Here is a 26,886-nt window from a genome sequence, read left to right on the forward strand (position 1 = left end):
CTATATCTAATTTTTTGTTTATGTGTGTGGACACACACTTTGGCTATGGTTATGCCTTTATTTTCACTGGCTTTTGCACTCTCACCAAACATCATTGTGTGCTGCAGGCCTAATTCACTGGAGTGGCATATCTTCACAGCTCCAGCTAAGTTGAGTTTTGTCTCTTGCAGCAACCTCTCTCTCACTTTATTATCAATAATCCTGAACAGATCATTGAATCTTGCAGTGATCTAAAATTGCATGTTCTTGCTTTTAATTTCAAGTCCGTTAAAAAAGTAGCAAAGCTACCTCCCTGCAGCTGCATGCGCAGGTGAAACACGTACCTCTCAAACATTTTATTTTTCTTTGGTGAACAGTGTTTATCAAACATCTCGATAACCTTGTTGAACCTGCTCTGGTCAGCTGCTTCAAAGTGTTGGAAACTTCTAGAGCTTGAGGTTCCACCATGGTAAATAGCATTGCAATCTTCCATGCATCAGGTTTGCCATCGTGTCCAATGTCTTGCAGTTATAGCATGAATCTTTGTTTGAACAGTCTCCATTCATGGGTGACATTTCCTGGCCCAGTTACAGCATCAACAACTATTACACTCTCCATATCTCTGCTGATAATAACTGATACACACTCTGCACACTCCTGCTGTTTCTTCCACTCCTGATACCATGGACACTCCTGGTACCATGTCATGTTTCTTTTTTCCCCTTTATTTAATTTTCAATCAACATGAATTACAAAACAACAAAATCAAAGAAACATCACAGATGTATATATATATATACACACAATAAAATACCAAAATCAAACTGCATGTTGAAATACGAGGAAGGAAGAATCAACACATTATCACAATTATCAAATTCTGCACTATTGTTTATAAATACAAAATTACACATCATGCTAATCCTTAAAAGAAAAGTAGGAAACAGAAAAAAAAGAGAAAGATTCCCCCCAAAAGAAAAAGAAGAGGTAATGCTCCCATATAATGTGAAAAAATCATCTGTTTTCTAAAAGCATTAATTACATACAGATGAAACATTACGTGATTCATCCAGAGCTTACTTCCTCCCTTAAAGGATCAATGTCTTAACATAGACATCACTAGAGTTAGTGGTAGTGGTAGTGAATCTTAAATATGGGTTCCATATTCTTTAAAATATGTAACAATTTCTCAGTTTGTAAGTAATCTTATTGAGGGGAACACAACTAAGCATTTCTGACTTCCAGTGGGTCAGACTCAGTTAGGAATTAAATTTCCAAGTAATGGCAATGTATTTCCTGGCTACCGCTAAAGCAAGTTTAACAAATTTCAACTGATATTTCGACAGCCTCTTTTTAGGTCTTATGTCTGCTAATTTGCCCAATAAAAACAATTCTGGCACCTGAGGGTATCAACAGTAATTTGTTCCAAGAGATTCCCCATATCTTCCCATAAGGATCTCACCTTAGGGCATGACCAGTTCAAATGCAAAACGGATCCTATATCTTGACCTCATCAAAACATAAATTGGAGAATTCAGATTTCAATTTATTTAATTTTTTGTGGAGTAAGGTACAGCTGATGCAAAAAAATAAATTGCACCAACCTATACCTTTCATTAATTGAATTGATTATGCTGTCCTGACACAGGTCAGGTGAGCAAAATGGATCAATTTCTCTACCCAAATCTGATTCCCTTCTCTCTCTTGACTTATCTAGCCCTTGTTTAGGGGCTTCTGACTTAAGTAAGATAAGAAATACATTTTTGAGATACATTTCTTTGTGATTCACCCTTTTGAACCAGAGTCTCTAATTCAGTACTTTGCAGTATGGTCAGTGTTGGACTTAATTTAACCCTTAAATAAGATCATAACTGAAGAGAGCAGAAAAAGGATGTATTTAAAACTCCAAATTTATTCCTGATTTGTTCAAATGTCTTAAATTCCCTGCTCAGAACCATCTTCGATATATTTGATTACACTCTGAGATCAAGTTTCTAGAATTTTATTATCAATTGTTAATGAAATTAATTTATTTTGCGCTAGGGGTGTTTTGGGTGAGACGCCTCCCCTGACACCAATTTGACCATTGAGCATATTCCAAATTGTAAAAATATTTTAATAAGGGAGCTTCCTTCGGCCCAAATAGTAATTTAGAATACCATTTATATATAACATTCTCTGCTGTCTTCTCACCAACCTTATGCAGTTCCAAGATGACTTGTCTCCTCCATCATTTGGGTTGCCCGATAATATTTTTTAAAATTTGGGAGCTTTAATCCTCCCAGTTCATCTTTGGCTTGGCTTCGCGGATGAAGATTTATGGAGGGGGTAAAAGTCCACGTCAGCTGCAGGCTCGTTTGTGGCTGACCAGTCCGATGCGGGACAGGCAGACACGGTTGCAGCGGCTGCAGGGGAAAATTGGTTGGTTGGGGTTGGGTGTTGGGTTTTTCCTCCTTTGCCTTTTGTCAGTGAGGTGGGCTCTGCGGTCTTCTTCAAAGGAGGTTGCTGCCCGCCAAATTGTGAGGCGCCAAGATGCACGGTTTGAGGCGATATCAGCCAACTGGCGGTGGTCAATGTGACAGGCACCAAGAGATTTCTTTAGGCAGTCCTTGTACCTTTTCTTTGGTGCACCTCTGTCACGGTGGCCAGTGGAGAGCTCGCCATATAACACGATCTTGGGAAGGCGATGGTCCTCCATTCTGGAGACGTGACCCACCCAGCGCAGCTGGATCTTCAGCAGCGTGGACTTGATGCTGTCGACCTCTGCCATCTCGAGTACTTCGACGTTAGGGATGAAAGCGCTCCAATGGATGTTGAGGATGGAGCGGAGACAACGCTGGTGGAAGCGTTCTAGGAGCCGTAGGTGATGCCGGTAGAGGACCCATGATTCGGAGCCGAACAGGAGTGTGGGTATGACAACGGCTCTGTATATGCTTATCTTTGTGAGGTTTTTCAGTTGGGTGTTTTTCCAGACTCTTTTGTGTAGTCTTCCAAAGGCGCTATTTGCCTTGGCGAGTCTGTTGTCTATCTCATTGTCGATCCTTGCATCTGATGAAATGGTGCAGCCGAGATTAATTTATCAATAAAGACTCTGAGAAACTTACCCTTCCACAGAAACTTCCTAGAATATTTATTTAAGTTCTGAAAGAATAGTTGTACTAAAATGGGTTGGTTTTGGAAAAGATATTATAATTTAGGCAATATATTCATTTTTATACAATTGAGCCTTCCAATCAAAGTGATTGGAAGAGTTATCTATTTATTTAAATCATCCTCAATTTTTCAAAGCAAGGGAAGATAATTCAATTTATATAAATTCTGTAAGTCATTATCTATCTTAATGCCTAAATATTTTGTCCCATTAAGAGGCCACTTAAATTGAGAGTCTCTTTAACGTGATCATAATTCCCACCCATCAGTAGGCTAACTTCGCTTTTAACTCAATTAATTTTATAGCCCGAGAAAGTCCTGAAAATTCCAATTTAGACTTCAATTTTTGTAATGAACTTGCTGGATCTGTCAGATATATCAGAACATCATTAGAAAATAGATTGAATTTATTTTCTTCCTGGTTAACTCTGAAGTCTTTTATGTCTGGATCTTGGTGGATAGATTCCACTAACAGCTAAATAGCCAGGACGAAAAGAGCTGGAGATAATGGACAACCTGTCTACTATATATGGACAATGGGGTCACCAATGAGATTTGACCATTAGTGATCACTTTTGCTTTAGGCTCATAATATATAGTGTTAACCCAATTAATAAATACCTCTCCAAGTCCAAATTTTCCCAAAACTTTAAATAAATAGTTCCATTCTAGTCTGTCGAAAGCTTTCTCTGCATTTAGGGCCAGAGTGACACTCAATTCATCCCGCAATGTTTCTTTTTATTGTACTAAAGAAACTTGGGTTCTTTTAAAACAACTATACTTGATTAGGTATAGAACTCATGACTGTGTGGAGGCATCCATCTTGAATCCAACTCAATAGTCTCCAACCCCCTCTAGAGGTCAGGAAGATCACTAGCACTCTATCATTACAGTTGTGATTGTTGTTTCAATGCTTTCAGCCCTTTAATTCATGCCTCCCTATTTATAGTTATCTAAACTGCAAAAAGAATGATAGAAAGTTCCCGAGATTGTCTGTAAATAGAGCAAGTAAATTATGTATTTCTTTTTCTGAGTTTCTCATGCCTCACATCTGCAAACACCACAGTCAGAATTTATCAACATATTTCACATCGCAGTGAGGACTGAATGATAAAGAATCACAACCAATAAAAGTGACAAAGTCATCAAGTTTATGTTGGAAGTGGGAAACTCTGACGTTTGTGTTTAATTGTGACAAATTTGAACTGCACAGTTGAACTTGAGGGAAAAAAGTAATGCTTGCAAAATTTAAAAACAAAATCCAAGCCATCTAACTGGTGAATGAATAGCAACAAATGCAGGAGTCATGAACCATTGAAGCAAAAAAAATCAAAGGGCTGGAGGAACTCCAGCAGTGGCAGCACGGTTGGTGTGGCGGTTAGCACACCACCTTTACAGCGCCAGCGATCTGGACTGGTGTTGAATCCCATGCTGTCTGTATGGAGTTTATACGTTCTCCTCATGTCTGCATGGGTTTTCCTCATGGGCTCTGGTTTCCTCCCACCATTCGAAACATACCGGGAGTGTAGATTAATTGGGTTGACCAAAACCCCCCCCCTCAAAAAGTAATTAAAAAAAAGACAAGTACTATCTCCCTCTATGGTGCGGGAAGTGGCTCTCACCATTTGGTGGCACATAGCTAGGTAAGGAGAAGGAAAATACCCTCAGTTCCCCACCGCCCCCATCCCCCAGAGAGAACAGTTCATCTTTAGGTATAGGCAGCCGACTCAGGATCTCTATTGACTTGTTCTTCATCAAGGTCATCCATTTCTTGTTGTGTCAATTCTTTCTCTCCAGCTTGTATCTTCTCAATTTCTTGAATATCTGCAGTTTGCACATCAACTTGTTGAGCACTTTTATTGCTTGGAAGAGAATTGGTAAATTCCAAAGCTTCCATATTATTTACAAAAAATCTTGCCTGATTATCTTCCAAAAACAGTTTAAGTGTAGCATGGTGATGTAAAGAAAACATATCCTGTCTTCCACAACACTGACTTTGCTGGATTAAATTCCTTTGTTCTTTTCACAATTGCCACATTCAAATCTGCGTAAAAAAATACTTTTTTATCAGCCACTATCAATGGACTTTGGAATTGATGATCCTTCTGAACAGCTGCTCTTAAGATTGTCTCTTTATCCTAATAACACAGACATTTAATCAGACAGAGCGTGGTGTCTGACTAGGTAATGGCTTCTTTCTGATCGCCCTATGTGCTCTGTCCAATTTAATTCCATTTGGAAAATTTTCAGGTTCCAAAACCTCGGGTATCCATTCTTGAAAATATTATACAGGATTGGGACCTTCAAAATCTTCTATCAATCCAACAATTGACACATTATTTCTTTGACTATGGTTTTCTAATATGTTCAATTTTTAGTAAAAGCTCTTTTTTCTCGTAACTGAATCTTGCAACTTATTAACCACATCTTTACACTGATCCATTTCATCATGATGTTCCTACAAATTTTCTTCAGATTTCTGAAGTGTTTTTACTTTGTCAATCATTTTAACATATCTTTTAATTTCTTCCTTAATAATCTTCATCTCTTGATGAACCTACTTGAAGGACAAATTGGGAAACAGTCTGAAGTTACCAGAAGGAAGAAATTTTGAATATGTGATTACAGACACAAAAATTTAAAAATTTTTAACAAACATGTACATCAAACTGCAAGAAAAGGAGAATGAGGAAACAAACTGTAAACCTAAACAAAAATGGGAACAAGATCTAAACATAAAGATAAAGAATGAAACATAGGAAAAGCTATGCTCCGGAACTATGAGAAATACAATAAACACGAGGTTACGCATGATACAATATAATTGGTTACACAGGCTATACATCACACCCCAAAAGTTAAATAAATGGGACCCATCAGTATCAGACAGATGTTTTTGCTGTAAAAAAGAAACGGGAACAACAGTACATGCAATTTGGGCATGTGAGAAAGTGGAAAAATTTTGGGAAGATCTAAACCAGATATTAAATAAAATCACAAAAAGCAATATACCAAAAAACCCAGAGGTCTTCCTTCTAAGTAATATAAGAAATAAAGAATTTGGACTCGATTTGGATGGAGCACAAAAAAGATTTATGATGATAGCCCTAGCTGTAGCAAAAAAATGTATCATGTCAACCTGGAAATTAGAAGACAACTTGAGAATACAACAATGGTACATAGAAATGAATAAATGTATTCCATTAGAAAAAATAACATATAATTTAAGAAATAACATCACAATATTCGAACAAATATGGGAGCCATACATGAAACACAATAGAGAAATCCTACCATGGACCTCCACCACCTAAAATGACAGGAGAAGACAATGAAATGAACTGACCCAGTATATAAAAGTAAAAGACAATAATTTTTTGTTTATTTTTATTAAGTGACAACATTGTTTAACGGGTTTAATGTATCTTATAGATTGAACTTTGAATAAATGGGAAGGGAAGGGAGGGGGAAAAAGGGGAGAAAATGACTGTATGTATTTTAGTCAGTATGGTTTATAGTGTAAAAAATAAAAAAATTTAAAAATAAAAAAAAATAATCTTCATCTCTCCTTTAACATATTCAAATTGAGTATTAACATCACACTTCATAGACCCACATTACACATCCATCTTCTCACTCATAACTTGTAATTGATTTATCAATTGCCTGTCCATATCCTGACCCCAAGCTTCAGGTGTCTTTATCTGCATACTTTTCATTTCTTGTAGTAATTGGGCCTGATGATATACATCTTCATCCTCCTCCATTTCTTTCTCTTGATCATCTTCTTCTTTATCTATGTCACTTAACGTAGTAAAAATCACCTCTGATTCTGCCTCCAATTCCAAAGGAGGCAGATCTTGTATAAGAATGCTACTGGGAACTGTTTTTCCAGTCCCCCATTGCATTACATTTGGTCCGTTCTTCACTGCGGGCTTTCGCACATGAGGGCTTGTACTTGTAGTCTCTGTAGTTTGATGATCTTCCACTGGACTCCAGCGCCATCTTCTTCGGCTCTCCTACAGCGCAAGGTAGGTCCAATATTTTTCAAGTTTTTTAAAACTTCTTTCAAGACTATTCTTCTTGTCTAAGGGTTCCCTTTCCTTGCAGCCATACTTAAAACTATGCAGGCAGGTTCTGAATGCGATTTTAATTATTTAGAATTTTTTAAAAATTGGCTGAGTTTACAACCCTCTGTAGCTTTTTCCTGTCCTATGCATTGGCACCTCCACACCAGACAATGATGCAATCAGTCAGAATGTTCTCCCTGGTACACCTGTATAAATTTGACATACCAAATCTCCTCAAACTCCAAAAGAGAGTTCAAGGCCCAGTTTATAGATATGGAATGCAGTTCCCCCAATCCTGTAACTGTGGAGTTGAGATCTGTAGCAATGTTCACGTTATCTTTCTGGAAATGCCACAGTGTGAAGCCAGGACTGGAAAAAATCACAACCACCAACAGAATTGGATCAATATTTAGGTATTTTTTTAAGGATTATCTTCCAAATCCTACAGTTGTGATCTATCTAGCTCAGAGATAAACTGGTGAAGAAATTTGGAGGTTTAACTTCTATACTTGGATGATGGGAATTGTGGGGAAGGAGAGGGGAAAGCTGGGTTTGTAATCTTCTGATCTGTACCTGCAATCTCAAAAGGTTGGTTTAAGCCCCTTAGCATTGTTCCCACAAACACGGTCATTCAAATGTAATTGATTTTTAATATAATTTGTGCACATTATTAGAAATGAAAATCTTATAGCCAAGAATTTGCCATGATGAGGTGGTAGGAGGGCATATGATCTAACATGTCCAATCAGAGATGAAGGTGGAGGAGAGGGCAGTAGTGGAGGGCAGGGATCAGCCTGCCAGGCGAGAGTTTCTACTCTCCTCCTATTTTGTCTGAACTCTTTAGCTGGCAGAGAAACCCAGGAGAAATGGTTTTGGCTGGTTATATTTATACTGACAATAACCACAACACCAGTGTGAGTATAAGACAGCTTTAATAAACTAATATGTACATTAAGAGGTCTTGTCTCTCTACAAGACAAACCTGGAAGGCGAGACTGTAGCTCTGGACTGCTTTATGTACAAGGTCACCGGGATGACCCCTGGTGACCTAGTGGTGTAATTACATATAACCACATTCACCCCCCCCCTTTAAAAATTGTTATCTCCCCTGTTCCCCCACGTCCTCCTTTCCTTGTTTGTAAGTCCAAAATTTTTTCGTGGCTTCCATTGCCTTCTGGACCTCCTCGGTAGTGGTATAGGGGTGCGGAGTGCGGTCTGCCTTTCGGCCTTTCTTGGTGGAGGTGTGGGAGTGGGAAGTACTGCTTGGGGCTGTTGGATGAGTCTCTGGCTTTGGGACATTTGCAATGGGCTTAGGGGGGGGATCCCAGCAGTAGCGTCAGGTCTCCGTGGTACTGGGGAAACTGCTGCTGAGGGAGTGATGGTAGTGGTATCTGCTTTCCCTGGCTCTGGAGTGGTTGGGAATTCTGCACATACATGGCGATCGGGAGCACGACTTGTGGAGATCCTTCCACCCGCACTTGTAGTGGCCCCTTTCTGATCGGACTGGGGTTTAGGGTCGGCGACGCCTGTACCGGCGAACTCATGGGCAGGCAGGGCTCTTGGCCATTTCTTACCTGCCCTATCATATTTCTGTGGTCTTCCCTGCATTCCACCATGATTTCAGTACAGCGGTTCCTCGCCGTCTCTGTCCTTGGAAGCACATGCGTGCTAGTTGTCCCCGGATTCATTCCTCAGGAAGAGTCTCCAGGTGGTCGGGATTGCGCATTGGAGCAGAAGCAGCTTCCATCCTAGTGGCTATCATATTAGTTTATTAAATTGTACTGACAATAACCACAACAGCAGTGTGAGTATAAGACAGCTTTAATAAACTAATATGTACACTAAGAGGTCTTGTCTCTCTGCAAGACAAACCTGGAAGGCTAGACTGTAGCTCTGGACTGCTTTATAGACAAGGTCACCGGGATGACCCCCTGGTGTCCTAGTGGTGTAATTACATATCACCACAATATTATTCCTTTGGATTTTCCAGGAAAGCAGGAGAATGATATAGTTCTTTAATCTTGCAGGTTTGCTTGTACAATGAGACTCCTGCCTGATATATTAAAGTTATCTCTTAGTTGCATATAAATTAACATTTGGCGGGGACCTGTTCTGTGACATTTTTCTCATGCATTCAGCAGCAAGAAAAACAGATCTTCTAGAAATGACCAACTGTTATAAGATACTTGCTCTATTTTACTGCAATATTTAGACCAATTGCAAAATACTCCTATTTCCTTTGGATGTCAAGGTTAAGATTAGTTATAACTGTCTCACTCTTCATTGAAAGAAAATGTTTGAAATCTGAGCTTTATATTCTGCCTCTCTGGATGTGGTCGGCTGCAATTAATGAGTGTGGTTGCTGGTTGCTTGCTGGGTGGTCACATATTGCAAACAAAGCTTATTTCTTTTCTTCCACCCTGCTTCATGTACTTCTAGGTTGGCTTGTCTTGGGATTTTAGGAGCTTTCCTTTATATGCAGGTGCAGATACATTTCAATTTTCTTTTGTGCAGCCAGTCAACATTCCTTAATTGATTTTTGCCAGATGTTATTCAGATATCAGATATGTGCAAAGGCTGAAATGGTCTCAGTTTAGTCTTGCATAGAGGGAGCACATCATGCCTGAAATTTCTTTTGTCACTACACAGGGAAGATTATTTTTGGAGATAATTTGTTGGATATAAACAATTAGATCCGTCATCCTCTTAAGGGTTGGACAAAATTTTATGGCCAACATTTGACTTGGGTGGATGTACAAAATGGGAATGAAACACAGTCATCTATTGTACCTTTTGTTTCTTTTAGCTTTAGCCAATGTTGACTTGAATTTGCTTTTGGTCATTTTCCACTTCAGCCATTGACTTTTGTCTTCCATGCCTGATTTCTTCCTTCTCTCCCTCAACACCCTTTGCTTCAATCGCCTCACTGTATTCAACTCCACCGTTCTCAAAGATGGAAGGTATTTTATTGTACTTGGGGCAACTGCATGTTTAAACATCAGTACATCATTCCAGGAGGTCCTTTACCCAAGATTATTGATGTCAACTTTAAACTTGGCCAATAACCAATCTACAACAATGCTGCAATATTCCTTGAGGACCAACTTACAGTAGACCAAAATCTACACTTTTAGCTCTGTTAACTTGGAGGATGTAAGCAACACATTCTGCAGGATGGAAAAAAATGCTTCGGAAATTGCAATACACAAAAGTGCTGGAGAAACTCAGCATCTGTAATTCTATAGGAAGAAAATGGTAACAAAAAATTCAGGCCTGAGCTTTACCCTTTACTTTCTATAGATGCTCCGTAACCTGCTAACTTCTCCAGCATATTTGCGTATTGCACAACAACTCCAGCATCTGCGACGTTTTTGTTTAACTCTGGATAACTGTGTAGGCAGCCTCTACTTGAGTCAATCATTACTTTGTGCCCTATGTTCATTGTAAAGAATGTAATTTACTTCCAGATGCCAAACACTCTGAACTATGATGTCGTATGTTATATATCTTCCGAGTGCTTTTGTGGAAGGATAAATAAAAGGGTATAGTTGGAACCATCACTATACAATTATCATTCCAATTATGATGCTGTTGTGATGTAAACAATGAGCTGGAGAACTCAGCTTTCATGAGAAGAATTATTCAGTCAACATTTCAGGTTGGGAATCTTTATCAAGATGCTGTTGTGATATGTTGAGTTTAACAGTCTAACTGTTATTTTTCTGTTCATTATTCTATTGTTTGGGGTTCAGATTTTCAGAATTCAGATTTTTTTGTCAGAGTGTATGTCAGAGACATCACATACAACCCTAAGATTTTTTTTCCTGTGGTCGAGGCAGAATTACCACTTATTAACAATGCGATAAAAAGCTGAAAACAAGAAATGTAAACAAACTGACTGTGCAAAGCAGAGGGGAAAAAATCAATAAAGTGCAAAAGTAAGAGTCCTTAAATGAGTTTGTTGTTGAGGAGTCTGATGGTAGAGAGTTAGCAGCTGTTTCTGGTGGTGCAAGTCTTGTGGAACCTATACCTCTTTCTCGATGGTAGCAGCAAGAACAGAGTATGTGTTGGGTGGTGCGGATCCTTGAGGATTGCTGCTGCTCTCTGACAGCAGGGTTCCCTGCAAATGTTTTCGATGATAGAAAAAGTTTTACCTGTGATGTCCTGGGTAGTGTCCATTACCTTTTACAGGGTTTTTCACTCGGGGGCATTGGTGTCCCCATGTTAGGCCGAGATGCATCCAGTCAGCACACTTTCCACAACACATCTGTAGAACTTTCCCAAGGTTTTCGATGACATGCAAAACCACCACAAACTCCTAAGGTCCTAAGGTGCTGATGTGCTTTCTTCACGATGCCATTTATGTATTAGATCCATGAAAGATCCTCTGACATAATGACTCCCAAGAACTTAAATTTTCTCACTATTCCAACTCTGATTACCCCAATGATCACTGGTTTGTATACCTCTGATTTTCCCTTCCTGAAGTCAACAATCAGCTCCTTGGTGACATTGAGTGCAAGGTTGTTGTTGGTGTACCATTCAGCCAAGTTTTCAATCTCCCTCCTGTAGGCTGACTCATCACCCACTTTTATGCAACCCACTACTGTGCTATCATCAGCGAGCTTGTAGATGGTGCTGCTGTCGAACTGAGCCACACAGTCATATGTGTAAAGTCGTAGGTGTTTACCACAGATATTCGTAACTGCTCCAATCACAGGCCTGGTTCATGTATTGTGATTGAAGAGTTGGCCATCCGCTGCAGAGAGAGAGAGGGCTGAAACTAACGGCTATCCAGCTGGCAGCAGTTTGATCAGTGTCAGCCAGTGTTGCAATGGATAACCTGGCTGCAGTGAGTCGGAGAGGAGAAAAATGCAGTAGAAGAATGGCTCATTTGTTCAAAAATATTATTTTTTTCCAGTAAGGTATTTACTAGTAATTCACTATTACATTTAATGTAGGTAACTTAAACAGTTTGTTTACATTTCTTGTTTTCAGCTTTTTATCGCATTGTCAATAAGTGGTAATTCTGCCTCGACCACAGGAAAAAAAATCTTAGGGTTGTATGTGATGTCTCTGACATACACTCTGACAAAAAATCTGAATTCTGAAAATCTGAACCCTAAACAATAGAATAATGAACAGAAAAATAACAGTTAGACTGTTAAACTCAACATATCACAACAGCATCTTGGTAAAGATTCCCAACCTGAAATGTTGACTGAATAATTCTTCTCATGAAAGCTGAGTTCTCCAGCTCATTGTTTACATCACAACAGCATCATAATTGGAATGATAATTGTATAGTGATGGTTCCAACTATACCCTTTTATTTATCCTTCCACAAAAGCACTCGGAAGATATATAACATACGACATCATAGTTCAGAGTGTTTGGCATCTGGAAGTAAATTACATTCTTTACAATGAACATAGGGCACAAAGTAATGATTGACTCAAGTCGAGGCTGCCTACACAGTAGTCACGCTGAGCAGTTTATTACCCCACTAATAAAAAGTGAAGCAACAAGAAGCTGATTTAGTGCAACAGGCAGATTGTGGAGCTGAGTGCTGACGATCAGCCCACACCTGGAAACCATTCAACGAATGATGGATTTTGTTTTTAAAGTTGAGTAATTTGGAATCAGATCAAAATGAGATTTCCTTTGTCAGATCATAATACGCAAGCAATGAAGTGCTCTTATAGGATCTTCGTCCATGCATACTTGGTGTGGGTATTTTATCAGCATTCATGTAGAACCAGACTTTTACAGACCTACCATTCAAAGAGGACTTCTTTGAGGTTTCAACCTTATGAAGTGTGGCGCTAGGAACCCAGCTGTGAAGTTCATCACCTAATTTCTGATCTAATTCACCCTTCCACTCTCTCTTTCTTTCTTTCCCTAGCTAACAATTTGCCAATTTAAAGTACACTCCTCCCAACTCCTGACTCATTTTCCCTCCCCCACAACCCCACTGAAATCCAATAGATGACCTTTGTGTTGACCATGGTATAAAGCATCCAATCTGATGCAAGCTTTCCTTTCCTGCATTGATCCCTCTCCCAACTGACATCTGCCCAACCTCTCTTTTGAACTAGTTCTGACCTCCTTCCAAAAGGAGGGCACCATATAAAATATAGTGTGTTTCAAAAAAAATTATCAGATTAAAACAGTATTGCAAAAACAGCAAATGCAAACACACCGTGTGTGTGTGTGTGTGTGTGTGTGTGTGTGTGTGTGTGTGTGTGTGTGTGTGTGTGTGTGTGTGTGTGTGTGTGTGTATTTTAACCTATGACCATGACTTCCTTTTGGAATGGCCACCCTATTCTGACCCATGCCCTTTTAGTTCCAGAGTGAATCCAATAACCCAGGACGATCTCATGTTTAATGCCAGCCTCTTCCCCCTTCTTTCTTCAACACCCAGACTGCCTCCACTCCTAACCTCTGCCTGACTGTTACTCTTCTAATCCCAAGCTAACGCTGCCTTTTTAAAACCAGTCCCTCTTTCAAACCTCTCCTGGTTGCTGGCATTCCAGTCCTTGATCTTTCCCTACACAAGGAGAAGATCTTTGAATGTGGAAGTCATGCTCCTCAACCCCAGACACTTTGGCTGTGGCATGCAATTGACTTTTCCAGAATTGGGTTGTTTAGCAAAACATAAATTAATTTTCCGTCCCCAAGCATTAAACTAAAACAGTCTTCCACCCAGAGGCCTGCTTTCCTGCCTAGAGTCCAGGGCTACAAATTGCACTTTACTTATTGATTTCTGTAATCTTGCCCTTGTTTCTTGGAGGAGTTCCTGTCTAAAACAAATACAACTTCTCCAGTTTCAAATATTCCAGCCATCCAGCGGGACACATGGGTGGCCCCCTGAGAGCACAAGATGTTTTGCACGAGCAACTGCACAGCTTTGAACAGCAAATATTTTGATATCATGATCATGTGTCATCGCACTTCCATGCCATATTCACGCCTGCTTCAGATAAGAAGGCATTTTAAAGCAATACTTAGTATGGCAAAGAAAATAACCTGTGCTGAATCACAGTGGCAATACGGACTCTAGCCTAGCCACCAAACTGCAGCTTGATTGACAGAAATTGGATGCGCAGTAAAACTCCCAGCTGAAAGGCAAAGTGAGACAAAACTGCATCTGGCAAATCAGTTATCAACACCACATCAATGGAATCGCTCCTCTCTTGCAGTACAGCTTTCAGTTGTAGATCAGTTCAGGACTTAAGGTTGAAAGTTGTTCACAATTACTGTCTTTTTGCAACATAAGTTGTTGAGTCTCAAACTGTTACTTGCCCATTCTTTGCAGCTGTGGAGGTGCTTCCTAACCTCGCTGAATCCTCAGCAATAGGTGCACATGAAGCCAAGTAGTTTTATGCCTCGAGCAGGTTATTCTTGGATATTATTTCTTTATGCTACAAAAGAAAGAAGTAAATTAGAAAATTATTGGTCCATATTTGATTAATTCATTCAGCAGGTCAGGATGGATACACAGGCAAAAATATGCATTTTTATGGTTGATTGAAAATATCACTTCAACTGGACATTTTTATATTTTCCCATGACATAGGTGGAATCCATTTGATCCATTAAGACTCTGCCAGCTCACAGGACAATCCCAGCAATCCCATTCCCCCACTCATTTCCATGTAACCTTTTCTCTCTTGCATGAACACCAATTCCACCCATGCCAGAGCAATTTACAGTAGCCAATGTATCTAGTACCACTCAGCTTTGAAATGTTGGAGGAGACCAGAATACTTGGCAGAATCCATTCAGTCACAGGAGAATGTGCATACCTACAGAAATAGCATCAGAATTCTGGACTGAACCTTGGTCACTCGAGCTGTGGGGCAACTACACTACCTGCTGTCCCACCATGCCTCTCTGATTAATGGTGATGAGTGGTTTCAGTAATAGAAAACAAAGTTATGCTAGAATACATACCTTGTATTTAAATGTTATGACCTTGAAATCCTTCTGTACATAAAAATCCATGCATGTTAAAGTGGGTTTCTATTGAGAACCCCCATCCATTTATTTAAGGCACTAAAGCTCACATACAAGGCTTAGGCTTTGCTCATTGTTCACAAACAACGTACACAAATACACCATTGCCAAAAGTGAGAATGGAAGATGATTGGTGGAGAAACCTAATAGGCGAAGTAGAGGATTGCTGTGGATCTGAAGGGGAGTGATCAGGGTGTGGAGATAAGTGGCAGGGTCCAGTAGATGACTTGAGTGGTGATTTGTGGCCAGTGTGAGAAACATAATTGGAGTAGATAGTGGGAAACGTCGGAGATGATCTTAGGGGACAGAGGGTTTTGGTAGGCTGTAGGGATTATGGTTGGGTGCAGGCATTAACAATGAAAGCTAAGTGTTAATGAATGTGCTAGAAGGAAAAGGGTGTGTGGCATTGCCTAGCTGCAGGCCTTCACTGTTAAAAGGTATCACATGTATGTGAGAGAGAGCAGAACTGCACAATCTGACATAACTATACAGTGATGAGGACCCAAACTGAGCAACTGGGTGTATGCTAGTTTTATTTTTAAAAAGTATCATTTATTTGATAAATAGATTAATAGAATTTCTCAGCCTATTTTCCCCTTTCTGTCTTGGGCTCCACATAAACGGGAATGTGTTGGAAAGAGAAGACTTCACTCTGCAGAGGCAATTAATAGATCCAATATCCAGCCAAGGGTTCAAAATGTATTGTCCAAGCGCCTTCTAAGCCAGATGAAGCCAGCACTGTTTGTTCAGTAATCAGCCTGGGACATGCGTCCCTGTTTGTGCTGACAGAGCTCTCAATGAAGTAGTGATTGAAAATCTATGAGAAATAAATTCTGACAATGTTCCCATCTTAAAAGTGACATGCACATATAACATTCTTGTGCTCACTATTCTTAATCTATGGGTTAACACCTAGGTAATAGTCTACATACAGAAATGTGGCCTGGCTATGCTAACTGTTGAAGAATTTCACCTCAATAAAGACGTACTCTTCACTCTGTAATTGCCTGTTTAAGTTTTCCCAAGAGGAATACGCCCACCAGTTAATAGTTGTATTTTAGGTATTTAAGTACGTAGCTTGCGCAGTTTGGGTCCACTATCATTTTATTGAGGTAACATGAGCTTCTCCGTTATCAGAAAATGTAATTAAATATCTTTGACTGCATATTAATTGTAATTATTTAACATAATAAAAGGAAGTGCTGGATTACTCAGCAAATTAAGCATTATCTCTGAAGAGTTAAAATGGAGATAACACCAGGTCAATAACTTGCCCTCTGCAGTTTTGTTTTGGGCTATTTGATCTGACTTATTTGTACCCACGTCACTGTGTGGCTACATGGAGAAGCACTGCTTATTCCAGCTGAATTAAATACAGAGCTACTCAATATGTTTTAACATTGACAGCCAACTTCTACCCAAGTAGCACCTTGTTACTTCTTGCACTATTAGCCCTGTTTTCTTTGGGACTGTAGAACTCGACAGCGCAGGAGGAGGTCATCCGACGCCTTGTGCCTTTGTTAGCTCCTGGAAAGAGCTCAACAATTAGTCGCACTCCATTGCTCTTTCCCCCGAAGAAGGCGAGGAAAGGATGCCAGATTTTCTTTTCGAAAGGACATGAAAGGAACCAGATAGATTTTTTACAACAATCTGGTGCTTTCATGAATACTATTATTGATGCTAGTTTTTTTTCCCCCAGATTTATTTAATTAACTGAATTGAAATTGCCCAGCTGCCTTGGTTGGATTTGAACCTCTGTCTCCACATCAGTAGGCTAGATCCCTGGAGTTCCAGTCTACAAACCTAACCACAAAGCGACTCTGTTTTTGCTGCTCGTTAATGATAGCCAACCAATGGAAATAAGTTCTTCTTTAAAATCATTAGGCACCCTATATAATGCAGCTTTAAATTTCCTGTTACCTTTTGTGTTCTAATGGGAATAATCGTAGTTTCTATAATTTCTCCATGAAACTTTAGTTCTGGGGAACATAAATATGCAGGAAACAGTAAGCTTTTGATATCTTTCTTACCATACCACACTTCATTTTCACTGAGTTCCCAGTGGTTTTAATCAAGGATTGTTTGTTTTAGCATCAGTGAGTTGCTGGAGAAATTCGGAGCATCAGGGAGCATCCATGAGTAGAAATGGTCAGTCAAGATCTCTGGGTCAGAACCCTTTACCATTTGGTTTACTTTCTGCTGAGTAGCACAAAATTCTAATTAGCATTGAATAGCAATGGAACTCAGATGGCTGAATGTTAGGCTCATAGTTTAGCAGACCTAGGTTGATCAAATTACTTCCAGAGAGGAAAGATTGAGTAAAATAAAGACATTTAGTGTTTTTTTGGATTATTGAACTACAAAAAAATTCTTCCATCTCATCCAGTGATCAATGTATGTGTCCCACAAGTATTGCTTCAATTTGATGCTCCCATGTCTTTCAATTTTCTCATTTCTGTATGAGGTGCTTTGAAATGTGAAGAGCAAAATACCACAGATGGCAGAGATCCGAAATAAAACCAGAAGAGAGACAGAGTATCAGAAATGCAGCTCAGGTGATATTTGACCTTTGCACTGTTTTATTTCAATTCAAAATTTAGATTTGTCTTGTCTGTACTAGTTCTAACTCAGTCCCAGGGACTAGTCCAATGGGCACTACAGTTAGGATGATCGCATGGTTCAGACACATGTCCAGGGTCACCTCCATACTAGCCCTCAGGAGGAACCAACCCAGCCCTGCTTCACACACCAGCCCTCCAGAAGAAGGCCCTCTTCATACATCACTCTCCAGAGGAAAGCTCTTCTTCATACACCAGTCCTCCAGAGGAAGGTCCTACTTCATACACCAGCACTCCCGAGAAAGGCCCTGCTTCACAGAACAGCTGGACCAATCCATCCCTTCGACCTGATCCCGAACCTACCGAGCAGACGCTGACTTATGTGTCTTGGTCCAACATGCCAGCGGCTCTTCATCTTGGAGACCTGCTGGGTATATCCTTGCACAAGACTTTTTCCTTCTTCCCTGGATTTTCAAGGACTGGTGAGTGTTCAACAAACATGCCTGAAACCACAAGGCTTTCCGAAGACATTGGGTAAGTGTGGGCTGGACACTGGCAGGGATATTTGTAGCATTGTTACTGTAAGGTAAAACATCATGAGATGGGAATATGCAGGGCTGTAACAAGATGTGAATGCATCCTTGTACTTACAAGATAAGAGAGACATTGATGGATTGAGAGGCAGGAAGCTAGCAGGGAAAGGATAGCAACAGTTTTAGTCATTGGACAAGTAATGATATGATGATGTTCTAAGCACATATCCAAGGGTATAAAAAATCACCATTTTGCTGATAACGGCAGAATGCATTCTCCGACTAACATGGTTAGTCGCAAGTGTTACAATCCGGTAATAAAGAACAAAGAACCCTGATTTCGACTCAGTCTGGTGTTTGTCTCACTCATTCATGAACAAAGCAGACCTAACAATACCCACAGGTAAGGTACCAGACCATTGAATGGTGCCTTTATTTTAGAAAGGCTGAAAGGAAAAGCCAGTTGATGAGCCCAACATCAGCGGTGGGAAGGTTACTGGTGGGGATTCTGAGAGGCAGAACCTACCAGCATTTGGAAAGACAAGCAATGATTAGAGAGAGTCAGCAGTGATCACAGTGTGGGAAATTGGACTCTCTAATTTAAATGTGTATTTTGAAATGGTAACCATTGCAGATAAGAGCAAGGCAGATAATGATTTCTATGTGAACTTTAGTCTGGGAAGTTAGATCATGTGGGATTCAGGGCGAGCTAGCTAATTGGATAGAAAATTGTCTTGTCAGTAGGAGAGAGTGGTTGGTGGTGGTGGAGGGCCATAGATCAGATTAGAGGCATGTGACAAGTAGTTAACCACAGGCGTTCTCTGTTGCTTGTCATTAAGATGAATGAATTGGATGAAAATGTAGGTGGCATGGTTAGTAAGTTTGTGGATGACACTAAACTTAATGGTCTAATGGACAATGGGAAGGTTATCTACAATTATAACAGGATCTTGATGAACTGAAAAAGTAGGCCAAGGAGTGACAGATAGTTTAATTTGGAGGCATGGAGGTGCGAGTTGAGGCATTTTGATAAGTCAAACCAAGGTATGACTTGCATAGTAAGATAGAGAGAATCAAGGGTGTAGGGACACTTCCCTGCAAGTGGTAGCACAAGTTGACAGGGTAGTGAAGAAGGCAGTTGACACACTTCCCTTTTTCGGTCACGGCACTGAGTACAGGAGCAGGGGGATCATCACAGGTGTAAGACCATATTTGGAATACTGCATGTAGTTTGGATCATCTTGATATTGGAAGGATTTCATTAAACTGGTTAGAATGCAAAATAGAATGGAATGTGACTGGAGATCTTGAGTTATAACCTAAGGCTGGATCGGCGAGGAGCTATTCCCTGAAGCACAGGAGGCTGAAGGATGATCTTACAGAGGTATACAAAATAGTGAGGGGCGTAGATAAAGTGAATAGTCACAGAGGACTGCCTTGAGTTGATGCACATTTAGGAATGTAAATGGAATGCAGCAATTCAAAGTTGTATTCCTTTGGAGAGAATTACATGTAACTTAAGAAATAAATATGTTGGCTTTTTACAAATTTGGAGCCCATGTTATACAAAGTTTAGGGCTAAATATGTAAAAATGTATTTCAGGCCTCTTAAGACCTGCATTAATCTTCTTCCCTAAAATGATTGTATAAATACTGTAGGATCCCAGTGAGTGAACCAGGAAACTTTTTTCTTTTTTTATATTTCAGCTATATATCACATTTATATCTCTTTTTGTATAGTGTTTGATTTGGATGGGGTATAAGGAGGGAGGGAGGGGAGGGTAAGGGTGGGGTAAAACCAGCATGGAATCATTGGAATTTTAAATTTAATCATTACTTGTTTATTTAAAGTTTATTAATTACATGTATGGACATTTTTAAAATAAAATATTTAAAAAAAACAAAAGGATATAGACAGGATGTAGAGTTGGGCAGAAAAGTGTCAGATGGAGTTCAATCTGGATAAGTGTGAGGTGATGCATTTTGGAGGGACAAACCAGAAGGCTGAGTACAGGGTTAATGGTCTATTACTTAAGAGTGTGGATGAACAGAGGGACCTTGGTATTCAAATCCATACATCCCTCAAGGTTGCCGCATAGGTTGATAGGATAGTTAAGAAGGCCTATGGAATGCTGAGCTTCATTAAAAGGGAGATTGAGTTCAGTAGTAGAGAGGACATTTTGCAACTTCACAAATCTCTGGTATTGTGTTCAGTTCTGGTCACCTCATTATAGGAAGGAAGTAGAAGCTATGGAGAGGGTGCAGAACAGATTTACAAGGATGTTGTCTGGATTGGAAAACAAATCTTATGAGGCAAGGTTAGCAGAGCTGGGACTTTTCTCTTTGGAGAATAGAAAGATGAGAGGAGACTTAATAGAAGTCTACAAGATTCTGAGAGATTCTGGACGCCCAGTGCCTTTTTCCCAGGACAGGAAGAGCAAACACCAGAGGACATACAAAGTGAAAGGAGGGAAGTTTAGGGGAGATATCAGGGTTAAGTATTTTACACAGAGTTGTTGGTGCCTGGAATGCCTTGCATTAGATGGAGAAACATGAAGGGCATTTAAGAGACTACTAGACACATAGATGGAAGAAAAATAGAGGGTTACAGGGTAGGGAGGGTTTAGTAATTTTTTAAGGAATATATGGGTTGGCACAATATCAAGGGCTGATGGGCCTGTACTGTGCTGTAGTGTTCAATGTTCTATGTCCAGTTTTTTGCATGATTGATAAGTAGAAATTCTGCCTGGCCCGCAGGAAAAAAGTATGTCAGGATTGTATGTGATGTATGCATGTACTCTGGCAATAAATTTGAACTTTGAACTTTTATCCAGAGTCGAGGAATCCAAAACTAGAGGGCAGAGTTTTAATATTTGGGTGGTATTGGCGAAGATTTAAGAAGGAATTGAGGGGTAGCTTTATCACACAGAACGTGGCACATATCTGGAATAAGCTGCCAGTGGAAGTGGCGGAGGCAGGGGTAATTGCAATATTTAAAAGCCATTTTGACAGATACATGGGTCGGGTAGGGTTGGATCGATATGGGCCAACTGCATGGAAATATGGCTTAGATGGTCAGCACTGATGAGTCAGCCAAAAGATACAAGTGCTGTATAGGTGTAAGACTCCATGATGAAGTTTTCACAAGGTGAACCTTACAGCCCAGGGAATGGTATTTTATTATTAAAGGAAAAAATCAGAGTTGAACTATTATACAATTTTGAAGGGATAGAAGTGATGAAAAGTAACGCTAAAATAAAGCCTACAGTGGTATGGAAAAGGAGATTAATTGAGATGTGATACACCAAGAAAAAAAGAATCAAGAGGTGAAGTTCATGGAGAAAAAAGTGGAAGCATTACCCTTGTCTGCTTTCTGGAAACAGTGGTAATGGTTTGAGAATTGTTGGATGTTTTTGTGTGCAGGAAACTGCAAAAGACCCAATGGAAAGAGTTCAATTTATGTTTCTTTCTCTGTTTTGCTTTTATTCCAACCGTCATTGCTGCGTTCTTCTCAGTTTATCCTCCTGCTTTAAAACAGCTCAAATATATGAATCTTAATGAAAACTTTATGCTTTGAAGCACCAATGTCTTAAACATCCCTTGATACTGTATGAGTAATGGTTTTCTATAACTGCCTTTCAAACATCTGTTGCCATATCTATTGTGTGTCACTGGAAGAAATCCACTTGGTTTAGGGAGCTCATCAGAAAGGGCTTCAAATGTTCTGCCAAACATACAAAGCAGTATTTTACATGTTGGATAATTTGTCCAGATGGCTGCAGCGCGCAAAATATTATGCGAGGAAAGTTAGAACCCTGCATTGCATATGCAATCCCGAAAAAGAATGGTTCATTGATTGGAAGGATAACAGAAGGAAGAATCAAATTAAAATGATCTTTGAAACAGCAGGAGAAGAGGTTAAATGAAGTACCTTCATAGTTGAGATCCATGAAGTCCTGTACCACAAGGACCAGTTGTGACAGAGACATGGAGCCATTCCCAAGCAGATTTAAAAAGTCTCAGACTTAACAGGCACAGTGAGGGTCCTGGAGTTACAGAGTAGCAATTGCCTTGCGGTGTCTATACCAGATCAAACTTGGTGTTTGATTGCAAACCACAGAGGCTTGGATAGGAATTTTACCCTTGGAACCTAGAAAAAATAAATCACTTAAAAAAAATTATTAATTTGTAGATCATTTAAAGTGTTTTCAAATTTATTTTCTCTTAATCATCGAAATTTTTAATGAGTATGGATTAAATACTGTTAGAAAGCTTGTTGGTTTTGACAGAAGACATGGTTCTGCCTGCAACTTGCCATCCTGTTGGGGGTTGCGCCATAGCAGTACACTACCTGTGACATCAGTATTCATGCTGACTCTTCTCCCTCTAGATGACAGGGTCAATTGTACCAGCTTTTGACATCTGGCAGATGGGTGGGGACCACAGGTGATGAGTCCAGGCAGAAAGATTTGTCCCATTGTTTTTTTTTCCCCCTGGGTAAAGGAATACACATTTGTGAGAAAATTAGTTAGTTAGAAAGAGAGAGAGAGAGAGAGAGAGAGAGAGAGAGAGAGAGGTAATATATTTGAATTGTGGGTAACACACATCATTGACTATATTGTGGGTAAGTTTACATAAGGACAGCAGCAGTCGGTAGCGATTAGGCCTCACGTTTATTTGGTCCATCAAGCCCATTGACAATGGGTGTCTGCAATTTAACTGTCATAGATGCCCCTGCATATAATCTAAGGGAGTTAAATTCACAAGTAGGCGTTGAAACAAAGGAAACTCTAAAAATTACCCTGAATCTAAAATTAATAGCTTTACTGTAGGATGGGCACTTAAAACCTACCATTATTTATTGCTCTTACTTAACAGCAAGGCATTTGGGATGTAAGTCCCGACAGTGAACCAATGTTACAATAACTCTTGCAGAAAACCAAAAAAAATTATTCTGTTTAAAAATAGGAATATAACTTGTGTTACTCACTGTCTCAAAGTCAACAAGCTCTTCCAAAACCCACTCCTGCATAATTCCTGAAGCTGATCTGGGGCAGTTCATTCTGGTATTGATAGTAGTCCCAAATAATGCAATACCAAAGTTGATAGGATTTACTCATAATGTTGGTTTGATTGGCGTGTGCCTTTTATACTTGCAGTGGAGCTGATGCAAGTTAACTGGCTCTGAGCTTTGGACTGTTCAGTGGTGTTAGAACTTGTTTTGCAGAGTTTGTATTGAGTAATGAACTGTAGTTTGAACTGTGCTCTTTAAATTATTGTCAGAGGTGATCCAGGATGCTGGTTTGAAATTATAAATTGGACTTTGGCAAGATGTTAGAATTTGAGTTGTCCAGTTTGTGTAGTTATTTGCAGCACCATTATGTTATATGTAATATATAGAATATATCTATGCATTTAGCTTGTGTTTCAAGAAGCTTGTAGTACTTTATACAGTAAGATAACTGTTATTTGGAATTCAAGCAACCAGCAGTCTCAAGAACCGGCAAAAAAAATTGCAGAAAATAAATAGATAAAAAGGTAAATAGATAAATAGATACAGGTTTAAAATTGACATCCCCCTAGTGGTCAGTTCGCAACACGCAATCTCAAGCAACTGGCTAATTGACTTATCTGGCAACTACCAATCCTCAGAGGTGCTGGATAACAGGGATTTTATGGTATTTAAGTCTGGATCCTGTAAATGCAGTGCAGTATAAATCTTCAGGCTGACTTCCATGGCAAAACATTTTGGCAGTTTCCGCAAAGCAGGACGTCAAGCGCTGAAGAGCTGGCTCTGAATGGGCAACTAAAGCGGCATCGTCTGCAAAGAGTAGTTCACGGACAAGTTTCTCTTGTGTCTTGGTGTGAGCTTGCAGGCGCCTCAGAATGAAGAGACTGCCATCCGTGCGGTACCGGATGTAAACAGCGTCTTCATTGTTGGGGTCTTTCATGGCTTGGTTCAGCATCATGCTGAAGAAGATTGAAAAGAGGGTTGGTGCCAGAACACAGCCTTGCTTCACGCCATTGTTAATGGAGAAGGGTTCAGAGAGCTCATTGCTGTATCTGACCCGACCTTGTTGGTTTTCGTGCAGTTGGATAATCATGTTGAGGAACTTTGGGGGACATCCGATGCGCTCTAGTATTTGCCAAAGCCCTTTCCTGCTCACGGTGTCGAAGGCTTTGGTGAGGTCAACAAAGGTGATGTAGAGTCCTTTGTTTTGTTCTCTGCATTTTTCTTGGAGCTGTCTGAGGGCAAAGACCATGTCAGTAGTTCCTCTGTTTGCGTGAAAGCCGCACTGTGATTCTGGGAGAATATTCTCGGCGACACTAGGTATTATTCTATTTAGTAGAATCCTAGCGAAGATTTTGCCTGCAATGGAGAGCAACGTGATTCCCCTGTAGTTTGAGCAGTCTGATTTCTCGCCTTTGTTTTTGTACAGGGTGATGATGGTGGCATCACGAAGATCCTGAGGCAGTTTACCTTGGTCCCAACAAAGCTTGAAAAACTCATGCAGTTTGGCATGCAGAGTTTTGCCGCCAGCCTTCCAGACTTCTGGGGGGATTCCATCCATACCTGCTGCTTTGCCACTTTTCAGTTGTTCGATTGCCTTATATGTCTCATCCAGGGTGGGAACCTCATCCAGCTCTAGCCTTAGGGGCTGTTGAGGGAGCTGGAGCAGGGCGGAATCTTGGACTGAGCGGTTGGCACTGAAAAGAGATTGGAAGTGTTCTGACCATCGGTTGAGGATGGAGATCTTGTCGCTGAGGAGGACTTTGCCGTCTGAGCTGCGCAGCGGGCTTTGGACTTGGGGTGAGGGGCCGTACGCAGCCTTTAGAGCCACGTAGAAACCCCTGAAGTCGCCAATGTCCGCGCTGAGCTGGGTTCGTTTGGCGAGGCTAGTCCACCACTCATTTTGGATCTCCCGGAGTTTGCGCTGAAGATGGCTGCATGCGCGACGGAAGGCTTGTTTCTTCTCTGGACAGGACGGCTTTGTAAGGTGAGCCTGGTGGGCAGCTTGCTTCTTTGCCAGCAGCTCCTGGATTTCCTGGCTGTTTTCGTCAAACCAGTCCTTGTTTTTCCTGGAGGAGAAGCCCAGTACCTCTTCAGTGGATTGCAGTATGGTAGTCTTCAACTGATCCCAGAGGGTTTCAGGGGACGGATCCGTGAGGCGGATTGCATCGTCGAGCTTTGCTTTGAGGTTTGCCTGGAAGTTTCTTCTCGCTTCGTCTGACTGCAGGTTTCCAACATTGAACCTCTTTCTGGGGGCTTTATTGTTCCTGGGCTTTGGTTTGAAGTGAAGGTTGAGCTTGCAGCGAACCAGCCGGTGGTCAGTGTGGCATTCCGCGCTAGGCATGACCCTGGTGTGGAGCACATCTCGTTTGTCACTTTCTCGCACCAGGATGTAGTCCAGGAGGTGCCAGTGTCCTCCATCAGCCAGCTCCCCACCATGATTACCAGCCCCCCCACATCTCCATCGGGCACACAAAACTCAAAACGGTCAACCAGTTTACCTATCTCGGCTGCACCATTTCATCAGATGCAAGGATCGACAATGAGATAGACAACAGACTCGCCAAGGCAAATAGCGCCTTTGGAAGACTACACAAAAGAGTCTGGAAAAACAACCAACTGAAAAACCTCACAAAGATAAGCGTATACAGAGCCGTTGTTATACCCACACTCCTGTTCGGCTCCGAATCATGGGTCCTCTACCGGCACCACCTACGGCTCCTAGAACGCTTCCACCAGCGTTGTCTCCGCTCCATCCTCAACATCCATTGGAGCGCTTACATCCCTAACGTCGAAGTACTCGAGATGGCAGAGGTCGACAGCATCGAGTCCACGCTGCTGAAGATCCAGCTGCGCTGGATGGGTCACGTCTCCAGAATGGAGGACCATCGCCTTCCCAAGATCGTGTTATATGGCGAGCTCTCCACTGGCCACCGTGACAGAGGTGCACCAAAGAAAAGGTACAAGGACTGCCTAAAGAAATCTCTTGGTGCCTGCCACATTGACCACCGCCAGTGGGCTGATATCGCCTCAATCCGTGCATCTTGGCGCCTCACAGTTTGGCGGGCAGCAACCTCCTTTAAAGAAGACCGCAGAGCCTACCTCACTGACAAAAGGCAAAGGAGGAAAAACCCAACACCCAACCCCAACCCACCAATTTTCCCCTGCAACCGCTGCAATCGTGTCTGCCTGTCCCGCATCGGACTTGTCAGCCACAAACGAGCCTGCAGCTGACGTGGACTTTTTACCCCCTCCATAAATCTTCGTCCGCGAAGCCAAGCCAAAGAGTATAAATTTAGTTTTTCTATGTCACAGCTACCACTAATGGAGACTCAATATCTTATTTAACCAGCAAAGGGTCTCTTAGGACTCAGTTCCCTCTGATCAAGCACTCACAGCAATGTAACAACAGATTATTAAAAAGGGAAATAAAGGATTTTAATATCTCTTCATGAATCTGTTGAGTTTCTGAGTTCTGACAGAATCATCATTTTTTCTTATACTGTGATTCTGGACATTATTACTGATCTATTCATTTAGAAGAGCCTAACATTTAAAACAGCATC

General features: G+C 40.7%; 1 protein-coding gene and 1 long non-coding RNA gene across 4 annotated transcripts in view; one reads left to right on the top strand and one right to left on the bottom strand.

Moving 5' to 3' along the window:
• The window catches only part of nhsl2 (NHS-like 2), a 303,937-nt gene that overhangs the window by 66,313 nt on the left and 210,738 nt on the right, over nt 1-26,886 (top strand). The gene's annotated exons all lie outside the window — the stretch shown is intronic.
• Nucleotides 12,639-23,467, bottom strand: LOC138740474 (uncharacterized). Its single transcript, XR_011342931.1, has 4 exons — nt 23,300-23,467; nt 22,241-22,802; nt 17,249-17,414; nt 12,639-14,623 (listed from the first exon to the last, which is right to left on the bottom strand). It is a non-coding gene; the product is annotated as an uncharacterized lncRNA (long non-coding RNA).

This window comes from Narcine bancroftii, chromosome 8 (assembly GCF_036971445.1).
Source record: "Narcine bancroftii isolate sNarBan1 chromosome 8, sNarBan1.hap1, whole genome shotgun sequence".
Lineage (NCBI taxonomy): Eukaryota > Metazoa > Chordata > Chondrichthyes > Torpediniformes > Narcinidae > Narcine > Narcine bancroftii.